Genomic DNA, 16,034 nt, shown 5'->3' with positions numbered 1-16,034 from the left:
GGCAGTGGGGCAGATGTGAGTAAGAACTCAGCGGACTTGGTGGGATTCGCCACGTAGGTCTGATGTCCTTGCCAGGTTTCTAACTGGGGATGATAGGGAGTGGCTTGAGGAAGTGAGTGGCAGCCTTGGGGAGAAGACAGTTAACATTCTTGGACCTGTTGAGACGGGGAGCTCATTTCACACGAAAGATGCCTAGAAGGAAGACCTCCCTTCTCCTGATATTTTCAATGTAATGACTCTTTAAATTGCAAATTAGTCCTGGACAGTCTGACTCACGTCAGCCAATGACTTCCAGTTAGGTTCAGAATAAAACCCCCAGTCCTCTCAGCCTGCTCAGTATCTGTGTGCCTGCTACCTCCTTCCTCTCCCTTTCTGCTCCAACTCCACCAACCTCTCGTCACTCCCCAAACCATGGCCAGCCCTCTCTCACTTCAGGATGTTTGCATCAGGCTGGTGCTTGTGCAGACTCTCTCATGGCTGGCCACCTCCATCAATCAAGGAGGCCTTCTACCTCCCCAGATGTGCACACACATCCCCACCCAAGGTGTGAGGTGTACAGGCATTCCTCAGCCAAGACGTATCTTAAACTGAAGGCTTCTGGGAGGAGCAAGACTCATCATGGCCTGGCATTATCAGCTGACTTTTTGACCCCTAAGGAGCCTTTCTGCACATGTGTAGTGTCCCCAGAAAGTAGGGGGTGGGGGAGTGGGAGCGAGGGAGTGAAGATCACTTAATCCTTTACCCAAACAGGATTTTCCCCCTCTTTGTTCCTGCCATGGCTGTTATCTTAAGGTGTTTACAAGAGATAAAGCCTGGCTGCTTACCCTGTTTCTGTCTATTTCAGAAGGCAAACAGGAGGCTGATTGTAAATGCCTTACCTGGAGCCCACCCATCTCCTGTCTCAGGTAATGCAAACAGGAGACTAACTGTTAAGTAACCACCCTGAAGCCCACTTCTTCCTACACCATGAAATGCAACAGGAGGCCAGTTGTGAATGCCTAATCTGGAACCCATCTATCTCCTGCCCTAAGCTGAGCCTCCAAGAATGGGTGAGATTTTTCCTAGATTCCACATGTATGTGTTAATATAAAAAATATATTTTTTTTCTCTTTCTGACTTCTTTTTCTCTGTATAACAGGTTCTGGTTTCACTCACCTCAGTTCAACCTGACTCGAATTCATTCCTTTTTATTGCTGAGTAATACTGCATTGTATAAATGTACCATGGGGGGAGAAAGGGTGGGGCAAATTGAGAGAGCAGCATTGACTTATATACACCACCATGTGTGAAATAGATACTAGTGGGAAGCTGCTGCATAACACAGGGGAGCTCAGCCTGGTTCTCTGTGATGATCTAGAGGGGTGGAATGGGGGGTGGTGGTGGGAGGGAGGCTCAAGAGGGAAGGGATATACATATAGTTATGGCTGATTCACATTGCTGTATGGCAGAAACCAGCACAAAGCTATAAAGCAACTATCCTCCAATTGGAAATAATAAAAAAAAAAATGCTTGATTGATACAGCCGTTATTGAGAATGGTATGGAGATTCCTTTAAAAACTAGGAATAAAGCTACCATATGACCCAATAATCCCACTACTGGGTATATACCCTGAAGAAACCAAAATGGAAAAAGATACATGTGTCCCAATGTTCATCACAGCACTATTTACAATAGCTAGGACATGGAGGCAACCTAGATGTCCATCAACAGATGAATGAAGAAAGAAATTGTAGTACATATACACATTGGAATATCACTCAGCTATAAGAAGGAGCACATTTGACTCAGTTCTAATGAGGTGGATAAATCTAGAGTCTATTAGAGTGAAGTAAGTCAGAAAGAGAAAGACAAATATCGTATACTAACACACATATATGGAATCTAGAGGGCTGCCCAGGTGGTGCTAGTAGTAAAGAACATGCCTGCCAATGCAGGAGATGTAAGAGATGCAGACCCAGTCCCCAAGTTGGGAAGATCCCCTGGAGGAGGGCATGGCAACCCACTCCAGTATTCTTGCCTGGAGAATCCCATGAACAAAAGAGCCTGGTGAGCTACGCACAGTATATGGGCTCACACAAAGTCAGATATGACTGAAGCAACTTAGCACACACGCATGGATTCTGGAAAGATGGTACTAGGCTTGTCCCAAGAGTTAACACTCTGCTAGGGAGGCCTGAGAACGGATGAAGGGCACAGCAGACAAACATTTAGATTTAATAGCACTTGGGAGAACACCTAAACTGTCATGAGGAGACATTTAAGAGAAATAAGGACCCCACATTCCCCTCTCCTATGGCCATCACGCTACTGTCCATGTGCCAACATGTTTTCACCCAGGCATACGAGTGTATTTTGCTTTAGTCACCTAACATGACTTTCATAACATGTCTCCATGTCCCCACGTAATTTTCAAATTATCCCTTGAAACGGCAGCCTGGCATTCCAATCAGCCTATTTGTCATAAGTTATTCAGTTATTCCCTAATTATTTTGCTAATAGAGATATTTCTGAATTGAGCAACTTTGTTCAATATTTTAGTGACTTATTTAGTACTAATAAGTATGCATGCTAAGTCACTTTTGTCCTGTCCAGCTCTTTGCAACCGTAGGGACTATAGTCCTCCAGGCTCTTCTGTCCATGGGATTCTCCAGGGCAAGAATACTAGAGTGGGTTGCCATGCCCTCCTCCAGGGGATCTTCCTGACCCAGGGATTGAACTTGAGTCTCTTACATCTCCTGCATTGGTAGGCAGGTTCTTTACCACTGGTGCCACCTGGGAAGCCCCATCTGGGAAGCCCTAATAAGTTTAAGTAGAAATAATTAAATTGTATCTCTTTAAAAATATTTAGCGTCCTCCTTCTCCAAAATGAACAATTGTCCAAATTCCTAAGAGAAAGCACATATGGAGAGATAACGCAAGAGACACATAAAAGATCCAGACAATCAGGCCTGACTTGGTTTCCAAGATGCCTCATCTCGTTTCAAGGGACCCAGGGCAGGTGGTGTTTTTCTTCTTGGTGCAAGGGAGAGTTTCTAATTTGAGGCTTGGTGGAGGCAAAGACAAAATTCACACTGTGACCCTTTATCTTATCAACAAGTCCAAGGAAAATGTTCTCCTGGGGAAAGTCAGCAGAGTTCAGAGACCAAAGGAGTAATAAAACCCCACAGGCCCCAGGCGGTCAGCACAGAGCAGGACCTGGGTGTCGCTAAGGAGGCTGAGTGCACCTGTTTTTCTGCTGAACAAGCATGGAGAAAAAAAGAGGCAGGGACTCCTCTGCCCACCCCACCCAGGGAAGGGGTTAGTGCCAAGTCTAGGAAACCATCACTCACTGTCCCTTTGCCACCAGGTGAGGGGACTGTGGAGGGAAGATGAGGACAGCACTGGCCGTGTCTTTCCTGGGGAGCCATCAGCCCAGGGGGAGCAGTGGGGAGATGCAGCTTCCTGACTCAGAAACAAGATGACATGGGGTGGAGGGTGAGTCCAGCTGTTGGGAAGTGTGTCCTGATCCTGTCCCCCCAGCTTCTGAAGTTGCCCGAATTCTGTTTGTGGGCTGCCAGGGTTGAGGACTGTCGCAGTCAGGCAGCTGATGGTGGGGGGGGTCAGAGGCAGCAGGCAAGCAGCGGCATGGGGAGATGGTCTGGGGATGCTTCTCGGAGTGCTGGGCCGCGTGGATTCAGGCAGCCACAGACCCTGCCCCCGTCTCTGCCACCTGCTGAAACTTTGGCCCTGGGGCCAGGTCCCGGGAGCTGCCCTGGGTGTTGGGGAAGCCATGGAAATATGACTGCCTTGGCTTTCCCGACAAGCCATGTACCTCGTTCAGGGGCTCTGTTTGCTGAATACCCTTTCCCCAGATGCTCACAGGCCCGTATCATTCATTCAGATCTCAGTTCAATGGCACCTCCTCAGAGAGCTGTCTCTCTCCCCTCAGCCCTGTCCCCTGTTTTATTGTCTTCACAGCATTATGGTTATTTGGAAGTCTCCTATTTGTTTGTGGTTTGAGGGCCGGGGGGAGGGGGGTTGGGGTGAAGGTTAGTCTTTTGTGTTTTTTTTTGCCCCCCCTCCCCAGGCCCCCCTCTAGAATGTAAGCTCCACACAGGCAGAGCAGGGTGGACCTTTTTCCTGAAGCTTCCCCCTCTCCACTTCCAGAAGTTCCCAGGACTAACCCCAGAGTCCCCGACCATAAACCTCCTCTCTGGCAGCGCTGCAACCCATGCTGGTGCTGGACACACTGGAAGCAGGCTTTGGTTCCGCCTTGCAGTACAGCTACAACATTGAGTGGTCAACAGGCCACACAAGGTGGGCAGGAGGAAACGGCCATCTTGCTCTGTGGAAGCTGCCATCTTCCTTCCAGAAGTCACCCTCTTCTTTCCAGAAGCTGCTGTCTCCCTCTGATACTCCCTGGAGGCTGGCCTCTGAAGACCAGGGGATGACTAGAGTTGTCCCCCTCAACCCACCTCCACTTTTCCCTCCGACCCCCCATCACAGGAATGTCATCCTTTACAGACACATTAGGAAGGGGGTGGAAGGGGATGGGCATGGATTCCCCACCCAGTCGCTTTGGACTTTAGTCCCCCTGCTCTTCCTCCTGGGAAGGCCACTTGCAGATGACAAAGAGAATGGAGTAAAAGACTAAACCCTTAGGGTTTGGGATTGTGGTGAGAAGAAGCAGAGAAAAGTGTCTCCAAGGCCTGGTAAAGCATGTGAGTCAGGAGAGAGGGACAGGGCCTGAAGAGGAGTCAAGATAAGCACCAAAAGTTGACCACTAGCTTTGACCTCATGGAGGGCATGGCTGACTTTGACAAGAGCAGCTAAGGGGAGACCTGGAGACAAAAGCTTGACTGGAGTGGATTCGGGAAGAATGAGCAGGGTGAAGGATACACAGCTTTTTGAAAGTGTTTTGCTGTACAGGGGAGCAAAAAATGAAGCTTAGTAAAGAGACGAGTGGGTTATATTGGCTTTTTATAGGGCAAGAATCATGTATGTATTGTGGTGTGTGTGTGTGGGTGTGTGTGTGCGTGCACGCTCAGTTGCTAAGTCATGGCCAACTCTTTGGACTGTAGACCACCAGGCTCCTCTGTCCTTGGAATTTTCCAGGCCAGAATCCTGGATTGGGTTGCCATTTCCTCCTCCAGGGGAGCTTCCCAATCCAGGGATCAAATCCACATTTCCTGAGTGTGTTGCGTTGGCAGGCAGATTCTTTACCACTGAGCTACCTGGGACGCCCTCATTGTGATGAGGAGGATGCAGTAAAGACGGACCAGTGATGCAGGACAGATAGGGAACATGTCCCTGAAAGGGCAAGAACAGGAACCAGCGTCTGTTCCCATTCATTTGGGTATATGAGTCCTGAAAGAAAGTGAAGTCGCTCAGTTGTGTCTGATCCTTTGCAACCCCATGGACTGTAGCCCACCAGGCTCCTCCCTCCATGGGATTCTCCAGGCAAGAGTACTGGAGTGGGTTGCCATTTCTCCAGGGGATCTTCCTGACCCAGGGATCGAACCCAGGTCTCCCGCATTCCAGGCAGACGCTTTAACCTCTGAGCCACCAGGGAAGCTTTAAACATCACTGTCATTACAGGAATTCCTTGGTGGTCCAGTGGTTAGGACCCTATCCTTCCACTGCAGGGGGCATGAGTTCTATCCCTTGTTGAGGAACTAGGATCTCATAAGCCACTCATATGGCAAAAAAAAAAAAAATTACTGTTATTCATTTTTAGCTACACTTTATTCTGCTTTATAGGAGCTACTGCAATAGTTGGTCATGGATTATATATTTTATATTAATATAATTATTACCATTGAAGGAACACTTTTTCTCAGTCAAGCAACGTACCATCACTATATATATCACAGTGATTGCTCACAAATTCTCTATTAAATACATATTATTTCTATAATTGATGAGGAAACTAAGGCTTATAAAGATAGAGCTCACACAGTCATATTATTAGTAACAATACTTCATATGTTGCCCCTTGTACAGTAAGGCTCTATGAAATGAAGTTTAACAGTAAATTTGTTTTAAAAAAAAACTCTACACCAAGACATATCATTGTATTTTATTTTTATTTTTTTGACAATACTGTACAGCTTGCAGGATCTTAGTTCCCCAAGCAGGGATTGAATCCAGGTCCCCTGCAGTGGAAGGGTGGGGTCCTCACCACTGGACCACCAGGGAAGTTGCAATAGTGACTCTTTAACTGCATTTTGCGCATCTGGGTCCTCGTCTCACCCCATTGTACAGTAGGGTTTTTTAATCTCCAGCAAACAACAGAGAATCAACTGTGTCCTAAAAGCACTGGCAGAAACATTCTTTAGTACAATGACTGGAGGCAATTAAGAATATTACCTCTTGGTCTCTCATGAGGTGCCCAGTATTCTTGGCTGTGGATGGGGCCATGTCTTCCAGGTCCTCAAGTCCTTTTATAATGAAACCTGGTTCAAGCAACATGGACCCTCCATGGACAGGAAAGTCATGCCACTGGAGGGGTTCTGCACCGTGTCTGTTTCCTCTGGGAGGCTTGGTGGGGTCAGCACTAGTTTTTGGCCTGCTGGTTGACAAATGTGGTAGGTTGAGGGGGGGCTGCTCTCACTCAAAATTCACATCCGTAAACCATGATGTTCTGGTGATCGCACATGTGGTGGGGAGCTGTGTGACCTTAAAAATCAGGAGGCCTGAAGTGCACCCCCAACTTTGCCATAGATACCATAACCTTAAAGGAAGTCCTTGAATTTCTTGGGATTTCTCCCCCTTGTCAGCGGCACAGGAACAGCAGCCCCTCTGTCATCCACCTCGTGGAGGTGGTTCAGCCTTTGAGAGCAAAGTCTGGATGGTACTCAGCAGAGGGGCGTCATCAGCGCTTCTAGCGGGTGTTCAATAAATGCTTGTTGATTGGGTTTAATTCGAGGTCAGCTGACCCATGGCTCCAAGTTGTAATAGCTGCAGCTCTCCCTGTGCAGCCTCAATCATGTTGTTCTCTGAGGTGTGGGATTCAGATTAGGTCACTCTGCATACCCCTGACTCATGTCTTGTTTGAGGATGAAGCCTAGTTCTTATACTTGGCTTGGTTTACAGGGACTCACAGATCTTTATGCCTAAGCCCAGTTGCTGCAAAGATGTGACTCTATAGATAAGGTTCCCTTATCTGGGTCAAGGTTCCCAGGAAGGAAGTGAGCCAAGGTTTCAGGGTTAGGTCTCATGGAATTCCATTTGACCAGGTCTCACTCTTTGGAATTCACAGTTACACTTGGAGTTGACATGTTGGCATTTTGAAGGGAAGGGTGGGAAGTCCTCTAAAGAAAACTAGATTTTAAAGAACCATACCAATTCAGTTTTCATGCATGAAAGAAAATATTGGGCAATTCCCTCGCAGTCCAGTGGTTAGGACTCCTTCCTCTCACTGCTGGGTGACCAGGGTTCAATCCCTGGTTGGAGAACTAAGACCCCACAAGTGACAAGGCATGGCAAAAAACAAAAAAGATAAATTACTAGCAATTGAAAGTCATTTATTGAAACAGGACTCATATCACCTCTTCTTATAGTTACTTGATTAACAATTAATTTTCGGGACTTCCCTAATGGTCCAGTGGTTAAGACTCCTCACATCCATTGCAGGGGGCATGGGTTCAATCCCTGGAAGGGGAATGAAGATCCCACATGCCACGTGATACAGCCAAAACAACAAACAAAACGGCAAAAAACCAAAACAAAACCTGACCAATTTGCCATTTGTTGTATACTTGAATGCAGGAAACATTCACTATATTGCAATTATGCCATAATCCAGACTTTTTGGAATTCAGAATGTGCTGTTCTCAGCTATACCAGGAGTGACTGGATTGTTCTAGAAGCTTGGCCCCCTCCTCCTTGTCTGAACCCAGTGTCACAGAACTTGGGACTTCAGAGATGGCTTTATCATTGCCCTCGTTTTGCAAATGACAACCCTGAAACCAGCTGGTGTGATGGAGCTGGCCTTGTCCTAGCAGGGTGTGGACAAGCCCCGAGCTAAGCTAAGCCTTCCTGTCATCAGGAAGGGGCTCAAGTGGGCTCTTTTTTTCTCTCTGGGCCTCAGGTCTCTGGGCCAGCTGATCCTCTGCCTTGAATTAGAGCTCTAGTGGCAGCTGTCTCAGGGGTACAGCCACCCCAAGATGAGAAAAGTGGCCTGAGAAAACCAGTCTGTGTATCTGATGAGTCATCAGTGTTGCCTGGTGGGGGACTTTGGTAGAACTCTTAGGACTAACCCCACCACCACCCCAGAAGGGGTGTCTGGGGCTCTGTTTAGAGATGTCTGCTCCCCTACTCCTGGCATCAGAGCCCCACCACCCTGGGTGATGCACCTGTGTCAGTCAGGGTCCTGACTCTAGAGCTTGGGAGCCACAGCTATTGAGCCCACATGCCACAACCACTGAAGCCCACACCCTAGAGCCCATGCTCCAAAACAAGAGAAACCATCACAAGAAACCCACCCACAGCAAATAGAGAGTAGCCCCTGCTCACCACTAGAGAAAAGCCCAAGCAAAGCAATGAAGACCCAGCACTGCCAAAAATAAAAAAAATAAATAAATAAAAAAATAAAAACTTAAAAACCTTCTTAAAAACTGTGCACAGATGGAGTGAGTTTGTTTTTTGTTTTTTAAAACTATATATAGTAACTCCTTGACTTACATTAGGGTTCCATCCCTATAAACCCATCATTTGTTGTTGTCCAGTTGCTAAGTTGGGATCCCATGGACTGCAGCGTACCAGGCTCCCCTGTCCTTCACTATCTCCTAGAGTCTGCTCAAATTCATGTCCACTGAGTCGGTGATGCCATCCAACCATCTCATCCTCTGTCGCCCCCTTCTCCTGCCCTCAATCTTTCCCAGCATCAGGGTCTTTTCTAATGAGCTGGCTCTTCACATCAGGTGGCCAAAGTATTGGAGAAACCCATCATAAGTTGATAATACTGTAAGTCAAAAGTACATTTAACACCCTGACCTACTAAACATCATTGCTTAGTCCAACCTACTTTTAATGTGGTCAGAAAACACATTCATCTACAGTTGGGCAAAATCACTTAACATAAAGCCTATTTTATACTGAAGTGTTGACTGTCCCATGTAAGGTGTTGCATGTTGTCTGTCAAGTGAAAAATAGAGTGACCCTGGTGAGCACGTGGCTGCCAGGAGCTGCCTAGTATCACAAGAGAGGATCGTACTGCTAGTCGATAGACCAGGGAAAAGATCAAGATTCAAAGTAGTTTCTAGTGAATGTGTATCATTTCACACCATTGTAAAGTTGAAAAATTGTAAGTCGAACCTGCTCAAGTCAGGGGACTGTATTTGAAAACACAATCATATTGAGAGAGTCAATTCTTAGGTAGGTTGATAAGTCTGGGGTCCCCCAGGAAGAGAAAGGGGTATGGAGCTCTTCAGGAGGAGAAAAGGACAAACTTTTTTTCTACATTCCTTCATTTTAGTCACATAAAATGTTTTTTTTTTCTTTAAGCCCTGAGCTAAACAAGTCATCTTGCTCAAGGATATGTTTTTCCTAAAGCTCTGTATCAATGACCATATAACAACAACATATCCTGCCTGAGGACATGTTTCTCCTTAAGAATCTTCTGACTAATCTGGTCATCTTAAAGTGTATGTTGTGGGAGTGGGTCTGGTAAGACTTTTACAACCTTGAGACATTCTTTTGATTGACTGTAATAGTCAATTACCTTGCTAAGACTAGTGAGTGGGAGCATTCTCTGTCCCCCTTCTGATGTCTGTGTCAGAAGCTGTCTCTGTCCCTTTTTATACTTTATTTTTTTTGCCTTTCCACCATATTTTATTCTTTTTTTTTTAAATTTTAATTGGAGGCTAATTACTTTACAGTATTGTAGTGGTTTTTGCCATACATTGACATGAATCAGCCCATGAATCATGGGTGTACATGTGTTCCCCATCCTGAACCCCTCTCCCCTCTCCCTCCCTATCCCATCCCTCAGGGTCATCCCAGTGCACCAGCCCTGAGCACCCTGTCTCATGCATCAAACCTGGACTGGTGATCTGTTTCACATATAATAATATACATGTTTCAATGCTATTCTCTAAAATCATCCCACCCTCTCCCTCTCCCACAGAGTCCAAAAGTCTGTTCTATACATCTGTGTCTCTTTTGCTGTCTCGTGTATAGGGTCATCATTACCATCTTTCTAAATTCCATATATATGCATTAATATACTACATTGGTGTTTTTCTTTCTGACTTACTTCACTCTGTAAAATAGGCTCCAGTTTCATACACCTCATTAGAACTGATTCAAATGCATTCTTTTTAATACCTCAGTAATATTCCATTGTGTATATGTACCACAGCTTTCTTATCTATTCATCTGCTGATGGACATCTATGTTGCTTCCATGTCCTGGCTATTATAAACAGTGCTGAGATGAACACTGGGGTACACGTGTCTCTTTCAGTTCTGGTTTCCTCAGTGTGTATGCCCAGCAGTGGGATTGCTGGGTCATATGGCAGTTCTATTTCCAGTTTTCTAAGGAATCTCCACACTGTTCTCCATAGCAGCTGTACTAGTGACCACATGTGTCAGATCCTTTTTATACTTTAATAAAACTCTGCTAGGCAAAAGCTCTTGAGTGATCAAGCCTGGTCTCTGGTCCCGAAGCTAAATCTTTCTCTTCGGCGATCATGAATCTGACACCATTCACCATAAACTATCAACGTGTGAGGATGAGAATGTGTCAAGAGATTATTCTTGTATTTCAGAGACAATGTCTTCACGTTTTGCCTTTTTTGCCAAGCCATCCTTCCATCATGATCCTCCTTGATTCCTGGGTGCGTGCAAAGACCTTCAGGTGGACGAAGCCTGGTTGTGTTCACCAAACAGCAAGGCCTGTGGAGGAACAGGTGAAGTGGAAGGTGATGATGAAGCTGGCAAAGAAAATGCCAGTTACAGTCCTGCTTCGGTTTAATCAATGTTTCCCTCTTGTGGGGGGTGGAGACATCATGCAGCATGTGGGACATTCCCCCCCCAGGGACCGAACCTGTGACCCCTGCACTGGAAGTTAGGAGTCCTCACCACTGGACCAGCAGGGAAGTCCCAAAGCATCCTTTTTAAAGACTTTATTTTCTCATTTTAAAGCCAATCTAAGTTCCTAGTAAAACATTAAGGGACTTTAGACAAGGGAAAAGAAGTAAATAAAACGGGACATTATCTACAGAGATAACTGCCAGCTGCTTTTGGAACCCTCGGTGGTGTCCCCTGAGTCTTCTTTTCTCTCACTCTCTCCAACTCATCGTCCAGTCCTGTTGGCTCTGCCTGAAAACATATCCAGCAGCTGCCCAGATGGCACCAGACCCAGGATGGTCCCTCCAGTCTCAGCCAACTCCTCTTTTGCTTCAAGTCTTGAAATGGACCACATCCTGCCCGCCTGCTTTCTCCCTCTTCCGCCCAAGAGTTGTGTCTGTTGAATCAGAGCCTCTGCTCAGCAGCCCTGCTGGCTCTTCATCCCCAGGTCATCCATTCCAGGAGGCTGCCCCTCCCTCAGCTCATCCCCCATCTTGCAGCTCAAAGACAGCTTCATGGAAGGAGCTGTTCCCAGGCCACCTCCACTGCCAGCTCTGTGCCAACCCCACCCTTGCAGTCTTTTTCATAATTGTAGTGAAAGAGTTACCTACTTGGTTAGTTGGGTTGCAGTCTATTCACCCTGAGTTAGGGCCATCTGTTGCCCTAGTAGTGGGGAGCTGGAAGAGATGGGGGTCTCTCTCCTGGTCCAATGGCTTCTAGAAGGATCCTGTCAGATAGGGCCGAGTCCCGGTCCCAGCTCCATGCCTGCTGATCGTCTGACTTGAGCCATTGCTTGACCCCCTGTGGGACCCAGTGCCCTCTTGGTCTGTGTTTGGGCTCTCTGTGCTCTAATTCTACGACTGCAGAATTGAAACAATAATACCCTCACTCAGAGGGGGTCGAGAATATGTTGATGTTTGTGTGCTTAGTCACACAGTCATGTCTGATTCTTTGCGACCGTGTAAGGAGGTAGGCCTGGACGGTAGCCCCTCAGGTCTTCTGTCCATGGGATTCCCCAGGCAAGAATACTGGAGCAGGTGCTACTTCCTGCTCCAGGGGATCTTCCCCTGGGATCTTCCCCAGGGATCGAACCCACGTCTCTTGCATCTCCTTCATTTGCAGGCAGATTCTTTACTACGAGTGCCACCTAGGCAGCCCTGATGTTTGTGAAGGGCAGAGAATAGATAAGTGGTTGGCATTCCTCCTGTTCTCTCAAACAGATATGGCTCATGGAGGTCCCTGTTGACTAGAATGCTAGGTATCACTCACACTGTTGCCTTCAGAGTCCTGGAGGCCCACGCAGGTGCTCAGAAATCCAGGTGTGGCTCCTTCCTGAAGCAGGAAGGTGGGGCCCGCAAGTGGGCTCTTCTGAACATAGGGCTCTTAGCCTCAAGCTCTCAGAGGTCCCAGGCCTGTGCCTCTCAGGCACAGACAGCCCTTCCTCTCCCCACAGGGCTGTCTTATCTCGGTGTCAGCTGCATCTTCGCCTACACCTGGGCATTGCATCGGGCATTGGGTCCAGTGAGGACCTGCTGCCCCGCAGCCCTCCAGGGCCCCACACAGAAGAGGTGTCTGGTATTTGCTGAGTGAAAGAATGCTCATGACTGGCGATACTGTCATATCCTCTCCACCTTCACCCCTGTTCCTATACGAGCCCCACCCTCACAGGAATTCTCAGTTCCATTTACCTTTTTCTTGAAAGGACATTCCAGCTCACATTCACTCATTCAACAAACATTTCCTAAGTGTCAGCCAGTACCATGACCAGGCTGGGGCTGCCCCATCTCCTGTGACTCCCAGAGGTGCCCAGCTTCAAGTCCGGTGCCCAAAAAGGAGATGAACCTCTGCAAAGAGGGAGCTTGTGCCAGCCAGATGCCACTTGGGGACCCTCGGTTCACATCCAAACACTCTACACGTTCATATTAGCCTCTGCCCACACAAGGCTCAGTTGTCTTTGGCCCCCTGGCCTCCAGTTACAGTTCCTCGTGATTCAGCCCTGGGTCCATATGCTGGCAGCCTTGGGCCTTCACCTCCACCTACCTTGTGGGCAGACTCTAGAACCCTGCTCCTCTCTGTGTGTCCTGCTGAGAATCAGATACAGTTCTCGCTGCCTGGGGAAAGACCCCTCTGATTCCTAAGACTAAAATATTCCCTGCAGAATCTTGGTTTCGAAAGAGCTGTCCATAAACCAAAATCAAGGTACTGATCCACAGAACGCTCAGATGGAACACCTGCTTAGTCTGCACAGCGCCAGGCAGCTGTGACCCAGACTGACAGAGTCGAGTTCAAGGATATTTAAGTGGGATTCTGAGTTTCCCTAGTGGCTCAGAAGGTAAAGAATCTGCCTGTGATACAGGAGATCTGGGTTCAATCACTGGGTTGGGAAGGTCCCCTGGAGAAGGGAATGGCAACTCACTACAGTGTTCTGGCCTGGAGAATTTCATGGACTGTATAAGTCCATGGGGTTGCAGAGTCGGACACGACTGTGAGACTTTGACTTTCACATTCCTGCTTCCATGTTGGCGAATTTCAAAATGATTCCAACATGGGAGAGAATAGCATTGGTGTGACCTTGATGCCCTCAGAGGCTCAGTTTGGAGCTCAGTGGTGAGTGTACTCAGAAGCTGGGGGCAGTGGGGCGGGGAGGGGAGAGCGGATAGAAGCAGGGGGCTGAGAGACAGGAACTCCCTCCCTTGGCCATCCAGAACATTGTGCACCCCTCGAGGGCCCTCCGCACCCCTCTGCTCCACTGGTCCAGCTCTCTGCCCTGAGGTCCTGCCCTCTCTGAGCTCTTCCTGTAGCCCTTGCCAGCCACCTACCTTCATGGTGGACAGGGGGGTGCACGGGCTCAGCACCTTTATGTTCCAGTCCGTCCAGGTAAGTGGAGGCATCCTGCGGGGAGCACAGGGGTGGGGGGCACGGCCCCTTGCCCTGACTTCCTGCTCCACCTGGCCCCCGCCTCTAGGCAGATGGGACTCCAGGAAATAGGCAGGGGTCCCCCTTCTACTAAGAACATCTGTTAATTTGACAAGAGAGGGGGTGGCTTTCCAAGGTCCATAAAACAAAGGTGGTCCCATCTTAGTCTAAACCTACTCCAGTTTCCCACCTACTGAAGGGAGCTCGGGCACTCAGACCGTGAAGGGTTAAATATGTAGGGGCTCTGGTCTGCCAAGTTCAAGCAAGCTAGAACCAGGGGAGATCCCCCACCTCCCCACCCCCACCCCCGATTCTGAGGGTGTGCGGTCAGATCTAGAGGTCATACTGTTCATACTGTCCCCGTTGTCACAAGGCTGAGTCCCTTCTGACATGAGGCAGGATCTAATTTTCTAGCTATTTCACTCCTGGGGAGTAAAGTTAAACCAGCCACCGAGAACTCCTGTGTGACTCACATAGGCCTCACCTGGCGCTGGCCCTGGAATGTCTTCCTCCAGCCCCTCCTGTTTTCTTGTCTCTTGGCCCAGGAAGTCACTGGTGCCTACAGTCTCATTATCTCCGCCGAAATCTGCCTCCTCACTGCTGTTTACATCTACGTGGTCATTCCTGAGACCAAGGGCCGAACATTTGTGGAGATAAACAGAATTTTTGCCAAGAGAAACAGAGCGGAGGTTCCAGATGAGAAAGAAGAAATCGCAGATGCTGAGCCTCATGTACTATCCCTGTTGGCCACAGAGACTTCCTTTTGTGGCTGTGCACATCCCCAGGTGCTAAGTTCAAGACTTCCTTCTTTGAGGAAGGGACTCCCTGCCCCAGGCCTCGAGGGAGGGGAACCACTGAGGAATTTCTGAGCCCCTAGTGGTGGCTAGAAGATTTTGGAAAATTTGGTCCCTGATTTAGTTGAGAAGCACTTAGCTTCCAATGCTCACCTGGGGAGGAATGACCTGGAAGGACAGGCAGGTATGTGAATGTTAATTAGCAAGAACAGACTCAAGGATTCTACATCAGCATCAAAACTCAAATGATGGAGGCCTGGGTTCAAACCCTGAACAGGGAACTAGATCCCACATACCACAGCTAAGAGTTCGCATGCCTCACCTAAAGATCCCGAATGTTGAAACTAAGATCCAGTGCAGCCAAATAAATAAATATTAACAAAGAAATAAAAAAAAAAAACAAGTGATGGATGAATTTTTTTTTTTCTTTTTGGCTGCACTGGGTCTTTATCACTTTGTGCAGTTTTTTTTTTGTGGTGGTGGTGGTAGTGGTGGTGGTGGGTGGGGGCTACTCTTCGTTACTGTGAGTGGGCTTCTTGTTGTGGTGGCTTCTCTTGTTTCAGAGCACAGGCTCTAGAGCTCAGGCTCCGTAATTGTGGTGCATGGTTTTAGTCATTCCTGCAACATGTGGAATCCTGCTGGACCAGGGATTGAACTCCTGTCCTCACTGGCAGGCAGATTCCCATCCACTGAGCCAAGAAGGGAAGTTCTGGACGCACCTTTTGAAAGTATAACTTTTCAAGTTCAGTGTTTGATATGGAGGCCTAAATCCTGATCAAAGTCTTAAAAATTTTGAGAATTTAGAGAATTCAGTCAGAATTTAGGGAATTCCTCCGAATTCAGTCAGTTAGAGAATCGAGGAACCAGATGCAAGGCCCTGGATTCCATTGCCTTTCTTGGGTGTCTTCCTCTCTCTGGGTGGCTGTGGGTCATGCAGCTAACCCGGGTCAGCATTACAAGCTGCAAGATTCATTCACTTGCATTCCTGATGGTTGATGCTGGCTCAAACTGATGCATGATCTCGGGTTCCTCATATTTGGTAACTGGATTCCTGTGGGTGGGAGAAGGGGAGAAACAAAATTGCAGGCACACTCACACCCTTGGGTTCCGATGTAGATAGCATCAGTTCTGCCACATTCTGTTCTTTAGAAACTCATCACTAATTCCAGCCCACCTGAGGGTGGGTGGACTCAGACTGCAACTTTTGAACAGAGGCATGCCAAAAAATGTGCTGAAATCATTTAAAATCACCTTAGGACCTTTTAGCAGGG

This window comes from Bos mutus, chromosome 16, assembly GCF_027580195.1.
Source record: "Bos mutus isolate GX-2022 chromosome 16, NWIPB_WYAK_1.1, whole genome shotgun sequence".
Lineage (NCBI taxonomy): Eukaryota > Metazoa > Chordata > Mammalia > Artiodactyla > Bovidae > Bos > Bos mutus.
Note: the sequence above shows the minus strand (reverse complement) of the source record.